The 15,808-nt window shown below is 38.4% G+C and overlaps 1 long non-coding RNA gene across 11 annotated transcripts in view; it reads left to right on the top strand.

Annotated features, from left to right (window-relative positions):
- Positions 1-15,808, top strand: part of LOC144288827 (uncharacterized) — a 369,517-nt gene that overhangs the window by 31,484 nt on the left and 322,225 nt on the right. For 5 of the 11 annotated variants that reach the window (XR_013356826.1, XR_013356831.1, XR_013356821.1 and 2 more), the window contains 3 exons: positions 784-849; positions 14,686-14,815; positions 15,092-15,205. This is a non-coding gene — a long non-coding RNA (uncharacterized LOC144288827). Of the gene's footprint in view, positions 1-783; positions 864-14,685; positions 14,816-15,091; positions 15,206-15,808 lie in introns of all 11 variants that reach the window. The other 6 variants (XR_013356829.1, XR_013356830.1, XR_013356825.1 and 3 more) reach the window with 3 other exon arrangements.

The raw sequence follows: 15,808 nt of genomic DNA, 5'->3' as shown, positions 1-15,808 counted from the left end.
TACCAGTGCCTCATGCCATGCATAGATTATATTACTTTATTATTTTTTTAAACAAGGAATAAATGTGGGCATGTGATGAGTATGTGATAAAGTAAAAATATATGAGGTGGGGGAAGGTCTGAAGACCTGGCCTGTAGGCCAAGCTCTGTCACTTACTAACTTTACTAAGAAGTTAAGGGCATATTAATCTCTCTGATCCTTACAATCTTCACATATAGCATAGGTAGGGTAGGCATGTAGGGTGGAAAAGAACTGTATTATTTTCCCATTCCCAAGTTTCTTTTTTTCTTTTTTTTTTTTTAAGGATTTATTTATTTATTCATGGACATACAAAGAGAGGGGCAGAGAAACAGGCAGAGGGAGAAGCAGGCTCTCCGGAGGGGGCCCAATGTGGGATTCCATCTGGATCCTGGGATCACGCCTTGAGCTGAAGGCAGATGCTCAAGCACTGAGCCACCCAGGCGTCCCAACATTCCCTAGGTTCTATCACATTCTATAAGTTCCATGTTTCATAGTGTATGGAATGATGTTTTCTAGTCTCAGAAGAAATTGTTGAAAATCTCTTAGGCAAATGATGTATTTCCCAATAAACATTTCTCAAGGCTTTGTGGATTTCTTCATCATTTGTGAGGTAGTTAAGATAAGATCATGGAATTGGAACTATTAGTGAAAGAAACTGATATCTCAAGAGTCTTACCCACACAAATTTCAGGATTTAATTCTAGTTTATCTAAGATGTTAATGATAAACAGGTATTAAAGGCAAATATGATTTATCTCACAGGGCTTGATTTTTGAAAAGAAGGCCACATGTGTTCCCTGCACATAGGTCAATCATTGTGGTTACTAGGTATGTGTTAACAGGTAGGTTGAATTAATTTAAATCTTTTTCACATGGTGTTAGCTAAATCTATCAGGGGTATTCCCACAATTTATTTGAATTCTGACATCTTCCTAAAATCGTCATGGTACACAGAGTAATGCTTCCCTTCAAAGTTGTTCATGCACTGATCCTTGGAATCTGTGAATATGTTACCTTGCAGAGGAAAAGGAAATTTGCAGGTGTGATTAAATTAAAGATTTTGAGATAGTGATATCTTGGATTGCCTGGGTGGGTCTGATGTGATTACAGCATTTTTATAATAGAGACATAGGAGGTCAGAGAAGAGAGAAGATGCTTTGATGATGGAGGAAGGGGTTGCAGGCCAAGTAACATATGTGTGCTCTTTCCAGAAGCCAGAAAAGACAAGAAAATAGATAATCTCCTAGAGCCTCCAGAAGGAACATAGCCCGATGGACTTACTTCATAGTTTTGACTTCCAGGACTATAAAATAATAGATGATCATGGTTGGTTTTAAGCCATTATATTTGTGATAATTCATTGTAGCTACAATAGGAAATTAATACATTTGTCTTGTAAAAATGTACAATGGAATTTTCATAAGAAAAATCTAAATTTACAAATGGTAGTTCAAGTTAATAATTTTAATTAAAAATGTTCAAAAACTTAATCATATGGAAATGCTAGCATATGTAACAAGTTATCTGTAGCTACGTTTAACTGTAGGGAAACCACCTAGAGTAACTTCTTGTGAATCATTCACTTTTTCTTTTTCAATTAACTAATTAATTAATGTTTTATATTGTGGTAAGAATATATAATGTAAGATCTACTTTCTTGACAAAATTTTAAGTGTACAGTACAGTATTGCTAACTGTAAGCACAATGTTGTACAGTGGATCTCTAGGACTTACCCATCTTTTATAAGTGAAACTTTATACTCTTTGAACAGCATTTCTACATTTTTCCCCTGCCCCCAGTTCCTGGCAATTACCATTCTACTTTCTGCTTCTGAGAATTTGACTATTCTACTATTCACAACTGGCTTATTTCATTCAGCATCATGTCTTCAAGATTCATCCATCTTGTTTCATATGGCAGGATTTCCTTCTTTATGGCTGAATAATTTACCTACTTTTTTGAGGAGTGATTCTTTCTGGGTGGAAATTCCAGATATTGTATATGAGATTGCTGAGATATCTGTCCTTCACATAGATAGGATTCTCTTCTGTGGTGGTTTTAAGAGTATGTGCACACATTCAGCAAGTTGAAACTAAAAGTCCACCTCTCTTCACCCCCACCACCGAGTATGGGTTGGGTTACATGAACTGCTTCTGTCTGACACAGTAAATATTGCAGTAACGATGGTATGTGACTTTCAAAAATAGGTCATATAAATGCGTTGTCCACTCCCACACTCTCACTCTAGAGGAAATTAGCTTTCACATTGGGAGGACAATCAAACAGTCCTGTGGAGAAGTCCAGGTGGTGAGGAGCTGAGGCCTTCCGCCAACAGCCATGTAATAGCTGCCTTGGGTTTTCAGTCTTAGTGGGGCTTTGAAATGCCTGAAACCCTGTTCTAAGCCCTGACTCTAACCTCCTAGGAGTCCCAAGTCAGAACCTTTCGGAGATGCTACTTCCATTCTAACCCTCAGAAAGCATCTGCAGTAATACATTTTTATTGTGTTGAGTTGTTAATATTTGGGATAATTTGTCATGCCCTAGTAAAAAAATGAATGTACTCTTTCATGGTGGCCTTCCAGAGCTAAATTATGTTGCAATGACTACATAGTTTCTCTTTGTAAATAGAGAAACTATCTACACAGAGAAACTGTCTTAGTGTTATTGAGAATGTTTAACTTATTTTAAAACAAACAAACAAAATAACAACAGAGAGAATGGGAATGGTCCAGCCTGGATTACACTCGCTATTTAGAGAAGTGAGAAATCACAGTGAAAATTCTTTTTGAGCAACAAACTATTCACAGGAAAGTGACTAAAGGAGGATGAAAGGATTAAAAAAAAAAAAAAAAAGACTTTTCTTCTGCCCCTTTTATTCCCTGTCTCTCGTACTAATTAACATCATTTACTTTTATAGTTCATGATTAGGTCATATAATTAGAGAAGGATTAAGCTTTTCTCTCTTGGAGAGGATGGTTCATTTAAACTGTTTGGAAACTGCTTAAAGAAAACCACCAAAGGACTCTGAGGGATGGAATCCAGATATTATGTAAAAGGAGAATAAATGTGACCCAAAGTAGAATAATCACTCTGTACCAGTACTTGTGCCAAATTATCTTGAAGCTGAATCACGGCAGAAAATATTTGTTATTTATGAGTTTGAGTGTAGAATGCTGTCTTCATAGCTGCCAGTGTGTGGATGTTTTCCCATTCATTGACAGGACATCAGAAGTTATTCAGATAGTACGATTAAAGGTAACACGACTTAATTATTTAAGTTGTTTCTTGCTTAAATCTTCTTCTTTTTTAAAAAAATAATTTTATTTTTTTTAAGTTTTTTTTTTTTTTTTTTAAGATTTTATTTATCCATTCATGAGACACACAGAGAGAGAGAGGCAGAGACACAGGCTGAGGGAGAAGCAAGCTCCATGCAGGGAACTGGACATGGGACTCAATCCCTGGTCCCCAGGATCAGGCCCTGGGCTGAAGGCAGTGCTAAACTGCTGAGCCGCCCGGGCTGCCCTAAAAAAAATTAATTTTAGAGTATCTGCAGATACTCAGGAGGGTCCTAGACCATTCTCTCTTGCATGCAGAGTGATTCAAAATTTGCACTTTGAAAGAAGTGGCAGCAATAGCCTGTCACTCTCTGAAACTCATCAGTTGCCATCTGAGTAACTGAATGACACTGTGGAAACACTGTATCCCATCTTCAGTGTGTAGATTCTCACGGCAGAAATAGATAAATCCTCAGTCTTCTTGGTTGCTTTGTTAAATCCAAGTCCTCAAGTCAACAGAAAGGCCTTATGATAAAAGTTCCTATGATAAAAGTCTGAAATTATGCATCTGATCTAGTGGTCAGACCTTCAATAGGATGGATATTAGTCATAGTCCTTCATCTGGAGTAATGTGAATCTTCTGGCTATGACAGGGACAGGTGACTGGTAGGAATACTGCTACAGTCCAGTCATGCTAAAATTGTCGCTTCTTTCTCTTTTTGCAAATGTGGGCACACAGGAACCGAGTTTTCAATGAGAAGAACTCACGTCCTATAGATATCTAGCTCTTGCAAGTTTGTTTCCAGCTCCGTTTGCTAGTGCATCTTTCACGGGTCTTCCTTCAACGTCCAGTGTGTCTCTGAGCCCCTTCAGTCATTTTGCTGTAGATAATATCCTTATTTCCAGTGTGAAAGGAAAGGCCGGTGTGGGGGCGGGGGTGCCCTGTTCTGGTGGGAGCACTTCAGGCGACCATGGTCGCTCCACTTCTCAAGTGGACTGACAGGTCTGGGAGGACGCTGAAAAGCTAGGGAAACATTCCCAGCATAGAAAATGCATGAGAAACAAAGAAGCCTGCCTGACCATCGAGACACTGTGAATGCCAGGTCACACAGAATCCCTGCATCACTTTATTGAGAGAAGGAACGTAGGCTGCAGCTGTTTCCTCTCATTCATTCATGTCGTGGCTGGGAATGCAGGTCAAAGCTCATTACTCCATTCCCCTTATTCAAACCTACCTGATGTTCCATCTCCTCTGAGTGTATTCCAAGCAGAGAAGAAAATAAACCTCATTGTTCTGAAAGCACAACAGATTCACTGCTTCTTATGGGTCTTTCTATTTATCTAAATGCACTTGCTTAAAGAAAAAAAAAAAAGACTGCAGTAAATGACCATTATTTTTCCTCCAAAACAAAAAGAGGTGTGAGCATGCCATTCTTTGCTGGAATTTATATAGTGGTTTCATTTGATGGAAATATTAAAAGTTAAACACATTCTTTTTTTAAAAAAATCAAGACCTTACTTGGGAGTTTTTCAACTTAAAAATTCTGATTTTTTTCATCTTTTGTTAATAAAAATTCTTCCCTAACATTCAATCCACATAGCACAACCATTAGTTCCTGTCTAGAGGACACATATCAAATATATCTGAGGAAAAAAGTAATGGGAGATCTCAGAGTTGAGTCAAGATGCTAGAAATATGCTATGTGACAGCAGGATAAGTGAGCAAACACATTTTAATTTAAAAACAAACATACCAGAATAAATGGATTATTTTGATTTTTTTACTTATTTGAACAAATTAGATGGAATAAGTGAGTCAGGCTCTGTTGCCAAAATTTTATATTCTAGAAAACTAACTTTTTATGAGAATATTTCACCTGCTAGGAGAATTTTGTTTGCTTCAGAAAATACAGCCCATTATTAAACAGCTTTTTCAACATTTCTCCTTGAGTAAACTTGAAAGGTTCACTTTTTTAATTAAAAATTAAACTTATTTTTAAATTCTATGAAGTTTTTAAATTTTATTTTATTTATTTTATTTTAAAAAATATTTTATTTATTTGAGAGAGCATGAGTGAGCACCAGTGGGGGGGTGGTCAGAGAGAGAGAGAGAGAGAGAGAGAGAAGCAGGCTCACCGCTGAGCAGGGAGCCTGATGTGGGGTTCAATCCCAGGACTCTGGGATCATGACCTAAACTGAAGGCAGACACCCAACCAATTGAGCCACCTAGGTGCCCCAAGTTTTTTAATTTTAATTCTAGTATAGTGAACAGAGTGTTATATTAGTTTCAGGTGTACAATATAGTGACTCAACAATTCTGTACAGTATTAGTGCTTGTAGTGGTAAGTGTCCTCTTTATGTAACTCTCACTTATTGCACCCATCCCCCCTCACACCTGCAACCACTAGTTCTTTGGAGTTAAGAGTCTGCTTCTTGGTTTGTCTTACCCTTTTTTCATCCTTGGTTCATTTGTTTTGTTTCTTATTTTTTCACATACGAGTGAAATCATGTTATTTGTCTTGAAGGATTCTCTATTGATATCCTCTCCTGTCCCCTTGCTCCATTAATGGTTTTATCACTGTTTCTCAACTGCATTGATGTGAGTATATTTGTAAGACAAAGGACGAAAAGCCAAAGAGCTACAAAGGTGAATGAATGCAAGTAAGGCTAGCGAAGAAGAAATGAAGCATTATTCACAGTCACTTTAGCATATTTCATTTGATAGGACAGCTGTGCAAGTTTAGGGGAGAAAGCAGTAACAAACACAATCATTAATAAATGGGTGTGCCCGTTTTGATCAAATGCTTTAGTATCTAATAGGGTAAACAAACTATGGTTGTAACGGGAGAGTTTGAATTTGCGGGGCCATTTATATATGTTTTATGTAAAAATTCATATTTTTTAAAAAGATTTTATCTATTTACTTGTTTATTTATTTATTTGACAGAGAGAGAGAGAGAGAGAGAGAGAGAGAAAGAGCGCTTGTGAATGCACAAGCAGGGGGAGTGGCAGGCAGAGGGAGAAGCAGACTCCCTGCTCAGCAGGGAGTGGGGCTCAATCTAGGAACCTGGGATCATGACCAGAGTCAAAGGCAGATGCTTAAGGAGCTGAGCCACTCAAGTGCCCCAGATTCTTTGCTTATTATATGCTTGGTCTTTTCAGCTGACTTGGCTCACATAACTTGTTATTCCATCAACTAGATACCACAATTTGGGGTCTCTGGATAACAGACACTGCAGTGGAGTTTAGTGTGTAGGATGTTTATTAGGAAGTGCCTTGGGATCAACATCTATAAAAGAGAGAGGGAAGAAACAGGTCTGGGTAGAGGGAGAGATTGAATTATGCAGATCTGAACAAGAGTCTCGACTGACCCCATGGGGAACTATGAAATTTAAATGGCCTTTTGGAATTCTCTTGGTTTGGAACATAATAGGTTGGTCTTTTTCCCTTCCTTGTCAACTATTGGTTGTGGGACACCCTAGGAATGGCCAGACGTCTGAGTTGCAAGTGGCTCTCTGTAGCAGGGGCAGTCCCTGAAGGGGCTGATAGCCCAGGGTGTCTGATGACAGCACTTTCAACAGCGGGGCAATAAGGCCTTCCTTAAAGTGTCTGGGTGGCTGAACTATGCATACATTACACCAGCTCAGTGACTTCCAAAATTTTTTACTGTGGTGCACAATCAGAAATTCCCCTTTAGGGGCGCCTGGGTGGCTCAGTCAGTTAAGTGCCTGCCTTGGGCTCAGGTCATGATCCCAGGGTTCTGGGGTAGAGCCTTGGCCATGCCAGGCTTGCTGCTTAGCAGGGAGTCTGCTTCTCCTTCTCTCTCTCTGTCCCTCTGCCCTGCTCATGCTTTCTCTCTATTTCAAATAAATAAAATCTTTTAAAAAATTTTAAAAAAAGGAAATACCTTTTACATCACCACCCAGGCACATGCACGCATACACACACACATACATATAACAACAACAAAAGTTTCACAAAATACTATGTTAATATTTGTCCCTGTTGCATGTAATGTACTCTGATATTTCCTGTTTTGATTTGTTTCAGTCCGTTCCATATCTATTCTTTCTTCACTTTGTGAAATGTTGTCTGTAACACTAATTTGATTTCAAGATCCCTTATTAAATTGCAATGTGGAATTTGAAAAATACGGAATTAGATTGATGGAGATAAACCAGTTAATGCTGAGCAAATCCTCTAGTGTAACTAGAATGAGCTAGTACTCCATGATGTGTTTAATTTACTTTCACTTCCACGAAGCTAGAAAAGGGTCCTGGTAGAACTTTGCAATTCTGTGGGTCCCACAGAGAGGGTGTGGTTCATTACAAATCTCTAAATCCTTGAAGACCTTGTTCCAAGTGAAGGGTGGTTTGTGATTACTTGTTCTAAAAGTATGAGCTGCAGCTGCAAAATGTTCAAAGAAGGACATTAATTAATAGGGGAGGAAATAGTAATTGTCAGTGAGAACCATGACTTCCATGTATTTGTAGAGTTCCAGGTGGATGTCAGGTATCAATACCTTAGTTTTCCCAAACAGTGGAGGCCTATGATCTGTTTGACATTGCAGCTTCCACATGAGGGGGATTACTGGTGTCATATACAGACTTGAGTTTTGAAATATATAGGGTAAATGCCTGAATGGGATGGTACAGATACAAATTTCAGTTAAGAAAAAAAGGACTTCATTTTTATTTATTTATATTTTTTTAAAGATTATTTATGTATTTATTCATGAGAGAAAGAGAGGCAGAGACATGGGCAGAGGGAGAAGCAGGCTCCTCGCAGGGAGCCGGATGTGGGACTCCATCTGGGGTCTCCAGGGTCACGCCCTAGGCTGAAGGTGGCGCTAAACCGCTGAGCCACCCGGGCTGCCCAAGGACTTAATTTTTAGATAGAGATATGAAGAAGATCACGAACACAGTGTGATAAAATTTGGGAAGATGACAAATTAATAAATGTATTTTTTCCCCCTCTGGACCTAAAACAATAATAACAAACTCAAAATATACCTTTTGTGCTTGACCCTGGAGCATGAGTTCAGAGTTCTTACTGGTACAAGATTTACACTGCTAGGTCCGCCCAGGTGGCTCAGTGGTTTAGCGCTGCCTTCAGCCGAGGGTGTGATCCGGAAGACCTGGGATCGAGCCCCATGTCGCTCTCCCTCTGCCTCTCTCTCCCTGTGTCTCTCATGAATAAATAAATAAAATCTTAAAAAAAAAAAAAGATTTACATTGCAACAAAATAGAAATTGTACAGGCATTTAAAATTTAGGGTATGTAAGCAGAAGAAAGTTCTACTGCAGAAGCATAAAAGCAAAGATGTAGTAAGAAAGAAGTGAAAAATATATACTGTTATTCACGTTAACTGTGGGCAAATAGCAATTTGTTATCATATTTAATCCTGGTGGCAACCTTCCAAGTGGGCTTGATGGTTACCATTTTTGTAAATGAGGAAACTGAGGCTAAGATGTAAGTAGCCAGGTTAGTGGAGTCAGGGTTGCAATTTAGGTCTCGTTCTGTCCTTTTCACTACTTCAAAGTCATATTCATATTTACATCTCTAACTTTTAAAAATATGCAGAATAAATACATATTAAAGCCAGCTATGTATTTCCTCATATGTCAAAATAGAAGTTGAAAACAGTTCAATCATTTCTCTACCATTTCCACACATTGCATTATTGCTCCTTGAGAGATGAATGTATTAAAAACTTTAAAAAATCATTTATTACTGTTGTGGGTCTTTGGACATTTCTTCTCATGTGGTTGTATCTGTATTATATTTCAGTTAACTGTTAAGAAATCCAGAAGCCAAAAAAAAAAAGAAATCCAGAAGCCAGGTTTTATCAGCTCAAAGTAATAAGTATGCATAGACACTGAAAAGGAGTTGAGATTAATGTCAGTCAAAGAACAGGAAACCAGTAAAAATAAAAAATGCTTTATAGGTGTGTTCTATAATGTATGACTATTTTTAAGCATTATTAATCTAAAAAGTATTTTTATTTACCTAATTTTAATTTTTAATTTTATTTATTTATTTTTTTAATATTTTATTTATTGATTCATGAGTGAGAGAGGGAGGGAGGCAGAGAGGCAGAGATACAGGCCGAGGGAGAAGCAGGCTCCATGCAGGGTGCCTGATGTGGGACTCGATCTGGGGTCTCCAGGATCACACCCTGGGCTGAAGGCAGCGCTAAACCGCTGAGCCACCAGGGCTGCCCTAATTTTAATTTTTTAAATTTGATTTTTATTTTATTTCATTTATTTAGTCTTGTTTTTGAAAGAATACCAGACTACCTTTGATTTGGCAGGATACATCCACTCATGAACCTATGTTCACTTCAGATGTTACTGATGTGTTGCCAACAACAGTTGAGCAAAAGGGTAAAAGAAGTTTATAAAAGACAGACTTTATTTTTAAATTTATTTTTAATTTTTAAGTAGGTTCCATGTCCAGCTCAGAGCAATGAACTCACAACCCCAAGGTCAAGACCTGAGCTGAGATCAAGAGCCAGATCCCTAAATGACAGAGCCTCCAAGGCATCCCTATATGTATTTATTTTTAAAGTTTTTACTTTTATTATTATTATTATTATTTTTTTACAGATTTTATTTATTTATTCATGAGAGACAGGCAGAGACACAGGCACAGGGAGAAGCAGACTGCCTGTGGGGAACCTGATGCGGGAGTCAATCCCAGAATCCTGGGATCTTGCCCTGAGCCAAAGGCAGATGCTCAACCACTGAGCCACCTGGCGTCCCAATATTTTATTTTTAAGTAATCTCTACACCAACATGGTGCTTGAACTCACATCCCTGAGACCAAGAGTCCCATGTTTCACCAACTGAGTCAGCCAGGCACCCTTAAATGACAGACTCTTAAAAGCTGCTTTTAGCCCTGTAACCTCAAAATAGTACCAGAAATTAAATAATTGACCTCATTAAACAACTCACCTCGTGACATTTTAATTCTCTGTAAATTGGCTATGAGACGCGTTCAAGGACAAATTCAGCTTCATTAGAGAGGACACATGAGCCAGCAGATGTGTTCAGAAGCTGCTGAAGACACTAGAACAGATGAAACAGTCTCATTATCTATATTGACATTCTCCATGCAAATGAGCTTTCAGAGTTTAAATTTGTTGTGTAATGGCTTTTGTATTTCTATTACCTTGGTTGTGCAATCGTTTTTATATTTCTCAGAGCTTGGCCAAGTCATAACACTTCTGGGTCTCATCTTTCCTTACCTGTGACATAAGACAGCATTGCTACACTATTGTGTGTTACACTATTGTTTTTCTCAACTATACTGCTGGTTCATCATAGAAGTGATTACAAGAGACTGTATGAAGATTTTCAGTCTTCTACTGGAGGAACAGGAGAGAGCAGTTTTCTTATTTGGATTCTAGCTCAACTGTACTTAAACTTTTCGTGACCTAATATCCAAATGATACAGTGAAGATGCTCATTTGTACTTCTCATTTTTCACTACAATCTACTTGATAAGTAACCTGAAAGTAATTGAGGGGTATAACAAATCTCAAATGTAAGGTGTTATTATTATCGATTTATTTATTTATTTATTTATTTATTTATTTATTTATTTATTTATTTATTTATTTATGATAGTCACAGAGAGAGAGAGAGAGAGAGAGGCAGAGACATAGGCAGAGGAAGAAGCAGGCTCCATGCACCAGGAGCCCGATGTGGGATTCGATCTCCAGGATCGTGCCCTGGGCCAAAGGCAGGTGCCAAACCGCTGTGCCACCCAGGGATCCCCAGGTGTTATTATTATTGTAACCATCTATCACTACTTCTGAAAAAGAGGATCAATTGTTCTGTTACTAATTCAGTGAGTTACTACTTTTATATATGAGTGCAACTTCAACTCTTGTTTTATTTAAGATGTTAAGTTTTGATATGTGGAGACTATTTTAATGTCTTTTGAGATGAGTATTTAATGATGCCAGACAGATAATATCAAAACTTCTTAGATTTTTTGGAGGAAAGATGTATTAGATATTTTGGAATTTGTGTATTCCCAAATCATTATGGAAAACAAAGACCAATTTAAATTTTGTTTTGTTTTTAAGATTTTGTTTATTTATTCATGAGAGACAGAGAGACAGACAGAGACATAAGCAGAGGGAGGAGCAGGCTCCCTGCAAGGAGCCCGTTGCAGGACTTGATCCCAGGACCCCACTATAACAACCTGAGCCGAAGGCAGACGCTCAACCACTGAGCCATCCAGGTGCCCCCAATTTAAATTTTGATACCATCTTGTGAAACATGAGAAATATAAAGAATATATAAATCATCTCCACAGTGTTCCAGAGATGAGCATCAAATCCATTTTGTTATTAGCTCTGTTAGGACAATATTCCTTCTTTCCAGTAGTTAATATTCAGTCATATTCCTTTCACCGAGCTCCAACCTCAGCTCTGCATCTAGTCATTGTGTTTCTTTATATTTTGCATGTTTGATGACATGATTGACCCCTGTGGTTTGGCTGAGACTTAAGCTAACAAGTGGGAGTTAAGTGCTTAGCAGATAGGAGATGCTCAACAAATACTTGATGAATGAATTATAAGATTTTAGCTCTGCAGAATGGAAGGTTTCCATTCTCAGCCAAATAATTTCAAAGGTATCGATTACAAAACTGTTTCCTAAATGTGTTTCATGAAAAACTAATTTCTCAGAATATTAAGTTTTAAGGTCAAAAAGTATTTTGACCAAGTAAGTTATGGAAGTGCCCAGTTAAATAAAAGTAATTAAATTTCTGTATTGCAAGACTTCTCAGAGACTTTATTGTAATATGTCTTAAGAATCTCTGAGAGAGGTTAGTATGTAGACTTTTCCAAGATTATTTGACCATAGAACTCTCTCCTCAGCAACCACCTTTCTCTATCTAAGTATCCCCTGGACTAGTTATGAAGAACATGTATTAGGAGATATTGAAATAGAGAGGCACATAAAAATCTATAGACAAAAAAAAACGTTGATGGATTTGGGTGTTTTTTTGGGGAAAAGTATCCTTTTTAGGAGTTTCTAGGATGTCAAAAGAGTCAAGAATCTTTGTTAATTCCTGGTCCACAGTTGGATGCTAGAGTGGAAAATTTTGGAGAATGTGGGACATTTTTCAGAAAAAAATATATGGGGTGAGGAAGATTATGAGTCAGAGGCAGTTAGTCATTGCATTGTCTATACGTTATTAAAGTTTATGTAATTTCTTCTTGAATTCTCACGGGGAAAAAGAGTTATCTGTGTGTGGGGAGTGGGACATGAAAGTGGGAGGTGTGGAAGGATAGAGATCTTGTTCCTCTCATTCTAGAAGATATTATCCATTTCCATGTCTTGTCCACCCCCCCCCCCCACTCCCCAACCCCTGGTTTAAGGGCAGGATGTGGCCCTTGATTAACTTTTGTACCAGCAGCATCTCTTACTGGGGCACAGTAGATGCTTAGTAGATGTTTGAACTGAATTGAAGTAAGAGGATTGGTGAAATGATTCAGGGCTTGGGTTCTTGCCTTTACCAAAATGGCAAGATCGTAGCTCCTTCCTCCTTGGGTAATCTTGGGTAACAGGATCACTCCACTTCTGAGGATATTTTGTTGACGTTGTCACCTGGCGTTTGAGGGTATTCTGTACCATGTTTCACCAGAGTGGATACCAAAACACCTTCTAAAAAAAAAAAAAAAAAAAAAAAACTCCGTAGTTGTTCTTTTTAGGACAGCCCACTTAAGAGATTGCAAAGCTTACAATTCTAGAAAAGGAGGAGAAAACTGGCAGAACAACTAGAAGAAAATTATGAAAGCCTTTATTTCCAAAGAATTAGGAGGCTTAATGATAATATCAAATGAAATGATATTCCATCCCTTTCTACAGCTTTTCCTGAAAGAGGAAGCTTGACTCATTTCAAGTCAGATCGCAGAATAATATCATTACAACAGTAGCTAATAAGCTTCTTACAGAAATAAGACTCCTAGAAAAAAACATTCAAAATTAGTTGATAATGTGAATGTACTATATGACCTTTGAATCTGGTTGAAACAATATTTAATGAAAGTATTATGAAATCTTAGATGGAGAGCATTTTAACTTATTTAACAACTGAAGAGCTATTGTGACAAAGTATGATGCTTGTCACTATGGTACAAAGATATGTAATATGTGTCTTATACCTTCCAAGTTGTTTGTAGTTGAGTTAGAGTGACAGGCACGTACGAGGATAATGAAGTGGGTGGCAGTGGCAGGTCAGGGGGAAGATCTGAATGCCGCTGACTGGGGAGCATGTGGATTTCACTCACGTGCTGGCACTAGCATAGTGATGTGAACACGCGGACTTCCCAGCCCAGGCATTGGGTTGGCTTTGAGAATCTGAAGCGGGATGTGTCTGTGTCTGCAGATAGGCAAATTCGTAAGTATTTAAATGAGTCATTTTGATAGAATGGTCAGTTCCAAAGGATTCCTTAAAGGAGACTCCCTCAGTGCTTATTAAGAAAATGAGTCAGGGAGATCTGGACATCACACGCATTCTAGCATCTTCTGACAAATATATTTCATTTCTCGCAAATTCTTCAACATTTAGAATAAAATTGACACAGCCACTTCACAAAATCATGTGATCTAGGAAGAAGACCATGAACCCTGACAGAATGACTCAAATCCTGACTCAAATATTTAGTTCCTGATTGACAGTTGAGGGATATTTCTTACTTTCTCTATCCCTCTAACCCAAAGGATTATTGTGAGAGCAGTAATATATGTAAAGTCAGGCTCTTTCCTTACCTCCTCTTATGGAAACCTGGACTTCTCTTCTACAGCACACCTGGCAGTTTGTAATTCAGTAATTATGAAGCCAGCTCTTTCGTATGTGTCTCCTCTGCCTTCTGCTGGGAGATGTGCTTCCGGAAGGAAGGAAGGAACCTCTCCTCTTTACTGTGGTGTTCCAGGCACCTGGCACATCCATGAGTCGGTGCCGCCTGGGCGAAGTCCCAACAGTATGTGGCGTAGACTCCCCGATTTATAAACATTGCTTCCCTTCTTTCTCATACACGGAATATGACAGTTTTCTTTTCCCTGTTCTGTTCCTAGGAGTTTGGCGAATTTCTCTGCTCCTCCTATAATACATGATATTACTGGCATATTGGTTACTTCTGACACTTCCTAGGGGCTCTTCCTAGTAGCACGGATCTTCTTAACAACATCGACATCAAATTCTTCTTGAACTAAAAGCATAATCTCTCCTACTTTTACCTGTCCTTACAATGGTATTTTTCCTGAATTGTTTCTTAGAGATAAAAAAAGGTAACTTCCGGGTCTACTTATAGTATTTTGAAATAGTCTACTTATAGTATTTTGAAAATGTTTATTTCATTTTGCTTAAGTTCACAGGATGAATATGGTACCTTCAGACCGCTATTATACTGCTCCTTATTGCAGGTATTAAGTAAGAAACCTAAACCCTGCAGCAGATGTCTACATTCTATTTACCCAAAGGCAGAAGGAAAATTAAAGGTATCATCCAAACCATTGTTTGCTCATTATACTCATTTTCATGTTGACTGACTTCTTTATGAATATAACAATATTCCTTTATTCCATCGATTCATGGCAGCACTAAAATAGATTACAGCTCCAGGTTTGTCTTCTGCTTGCATTCATGACGAGGGCTCTGAAGAACTGCACATTTCCAGGAGAGGGGTTTCCATGGAAACCTGGACAAAGGGAAAGCAAAATAATTCTTCAAGGCCTACTAGAAAAAAAAAATTCCACCTTGCTTTTTGTTTGCAGTTCTGTGTCCCCTGAGCAGTCTGGCTGGCTGGCACTGTCCTTGCTCTCTAGGAATTGCTGTCTGAAATGTATATATAGCATGATGCATCTCGGCAATCTGCAAAATAGGATTTGGTGAGTATGACTAAAAAGTTATTTCTCAGGAGGCCTCTAACCCGGAGGTTTTTTACAATAAGATTAAAAAAATAATCAAGCATACGTTTAAGCAGCTGCTGAATTTCTGAACATGGGATTGCTCTTCACCTTATAGAGTCTTTGAACTATGTATCCAAGAGGAGAGTTTTAGAGCAAATGTATGAAATCAATCATTAGAGGCAATTTGGCCTTTCAAGATGATTTACTAGTTGAAAATAAAGACCACATCAAATGATTTCTGATGGAATTTCGGGTCCTACCTCTTGAATAAAACGAAGTCATGGGGCTCATATGAATTCCGTTGAAAAGTAATGTGTCTCTCCCATTGGTTTGCAAGGTGCCAAAGAAGGCTGGCCATCTTGTTTATGTATCTTCCATTGTACTTTTTTTTTTTTTTTTTTTTTATGATAGTCACAGAGAGAGAGAGAGAGGCAGAGACACAGGCAGAGGGAGAAGCAGGCTCCATGCACCGGGAGCCCGACGTGGGATTCGATCCCGGGTCTCCAGGATCGCGCCCTGGGCCAAAGGCAGGCGCCAAACCGCTGTGCCACCCAGGGATCCCTTCCATTGTACTTTTGAAGC

The sequence above is a fragment of the Canis aureus genome, chromosome 18 (assembly GCF_053574225.1).
Source record: "Canis aureus isolate CA01 chromosome 18, VMU_Caureus_v.1.0, whole genome shotgun sequence".
Taxonomy (NCBI): Eukaryota; Metazoa; Chordata; class Mammalia; order Carnivora; family Canidae; genus Canis; species Canis aureus.
This window is presented reverse-complemented; position numbering and strand designations above follow the sequence as displayed.